General features: G+C 42.4%; 1 long non-coding RNA gene across 1 annotated transcript; it reads right to left on the bottom strand.

Moving 5' to 3' along the window:
- Positions 1-601: 601 nt before the first annotated feature.
- On the bottom strand, positions 602-1,515 carry LOC308700538. Its single transcript, XR_014031320.1, has 3 exons — positions 1,494-1,515; positions 1,326-1,416; positions 602-692 (listed from the first exon to the last, which is right to left on the bottom strand). It is a non-coding gene; the product is annotated as an uncharacterized lncRNA (long non-coding RNA).
- Between the last annotated feature and the right edge of the window lie 622 nt (positions 1,516-2,137).

Here is a 2,137-nt window from a genome sequence, read left to right on the forward strand (position 1 = left end):
CTTAAATTATTACACTGTTTAAATGCATTTTCTTGCATACATTATTGAACTGTTTAAAGTCCAACTGAAATCAAAATTGACCCCATTTACTTTGTCATTGCATATTACTAGTCTTGTGGTGAACAATTAATCCGTGCAAGTTAATACACAGAAAAAAATGGTTTGCCGTCGTAATCTTTAATCAAAGTCTGAAAAGTTACTTCCGGTCTGGAATGGCGTCTTTTTCTGATAACGTAGGTTTGATGGCTTGGTTTGGGAAACGCTTAACCACTCCCCTCAAACCGTTAGTCTGCTATGAGCAGAGATGGAGAGGAGGAGCGCTAGAGTAAAACCCTGCCCTCTGTTCAATATTCCGTTTCACTGGGAAATACGTCACAACACTGGAGAAAAGTCGTTTGCAACTTCCGGTTCACTCGGACTTTAATACATTTTTAACTAACTGATTTGTATATGTACATTTCCGAAATGCATAACTAAGACTGATAACAGATCACTCTAATTTGTAATGTTGACTCGTGTATTTTCTGTAAAGCTGCTTTGAAGCGATGCATATTGTGAAAAGCGCTATACAAATAAATGTGAATTGAACTAGTGATGGGGTTGTACCTGCTGACTGTGTGTTTCTCTGGCCATCAGTGCCAGCAGATCCTCCACCAGCTTCTGTCTGTTCCCGTGGCCCAGCGTTTTGATATCTGTGCAACAACACATTATTAGTGTTTTTCAGGTGTTCTCCTCCGACCACTGTCTGGCAACTGTTGATTTATGATGATTTTTGGCCAAACTATTCAGAAGTTATAAGCAAAAATTGCCATTTTTCATTTCTCCTGAACACTAGGTGGCACTGTGCCAAAATTGTGCAGGTATTCTCAAGTCATGGTTTTGGTCAGAAAAACTTCTGCTCTTCATCACAGTCGTTCATGTGATATTCAAGAACAGTGAGTTTATTCAACGAATAAACTATTTGTGACGAAAAATAACTTTTTGTCACAATGGTCATAAGATGATCTGGTTCAATTTTTGTAAAAATCGAATTTGTGAAAAAGTAGGTTTTTCAGAAAATCCAAAATGGCAGGAAAATTGGAATGACAGAAAATGATGGTTCAAAGGTTATTAGCATAAATGAGTGCACATTTGGACAGGTGGTGGCGCTAGAGGGATTGAGCTAGTGGTTAATGTTCAGACGGTCCTCTATCTGTGTGCCAAATGTCCCAGCTCTCCCACAAGCGGATCTATGCCATCGGCTCAAGAGGAGAAGCAGCAGCATTACAGGAGCTGACATCACTTCAGTGCTCGGCCCATGATGCATCAATCTGTCAATCAATCACCTCTCCATATCTGCGGGATGAGCTCTAATCTGCTGTCGGTGTCCAGCGCTCGGAGGAGATCCGTCATGACGTTAGAGCTGGGGTAGTACACCTGCAACCACATCACATCAATGATGTCACATCCTGTGTGCGCTCACATGAAGCAGTGCATGAGTGTGTGTTACTCACTGAGGGAATCAGATCTCTGTACGACTTCATCACCACGTCCACCTGCTCCATCAGACACAGCAGACTGAAGAAGCGCGCGCTGGAACACACACACACACACACACACACGAGCAGGTCAGACGCCACCTTATTCCTGACCAGCTGACCGTGCTTGAATTAATGGCGGCACTTCCGGTTTGGGGAACTTCCATTCACCCAGATTATTTTCTATTTATTGTCTATTTATTATCTGTCAAAACACTTTGAAATAGAATCACATAATGCTGAACTTAATGAACATTTTTATATGTTCACAGATATAGCCTATATTACAGTAGTGATGTTTACCCGGCCCGTTATTGCAGTGGAAGGACTGGTGCTCTGGGGTTCCTCATGATCTGCTGAAGCCCCTTGTTGATGCTTTACACTTTAAATGTCCTTTTAATGCTCGATGGTTGAAGGGCGAGTGGAATAATGTCATCATTGTACCCAGTTTAAACATTTCTCTATTATTGCATCCACAGAGCGAGTCTCTCACTGATTGTTAGTAGCGGAAGTTATAACTCGCGCAGGAATAAGCTGGATTGAGTCTGGGGTGGCGCAGTGGGAGCCCTCAGTTGTTGTAATTGAGTGGTGAGCTCGGACACCTGTGTTACCAGCTCCTG

The sequence above is a fragment of the Scardinius erythrophthalmus genome, assembly GCF_964197995.2.
Source record: "Scardinius erythrophthalmus genome assembly, chromosome: 13".
Classification (NCBI taxonomy): domain Eukaryota; kingdom Metazoa; phylum Chordata; class Actinopteri; order Cypriniformes; family Leuciscidae; genus Scardinius; species Scardinius erythrophthalmus.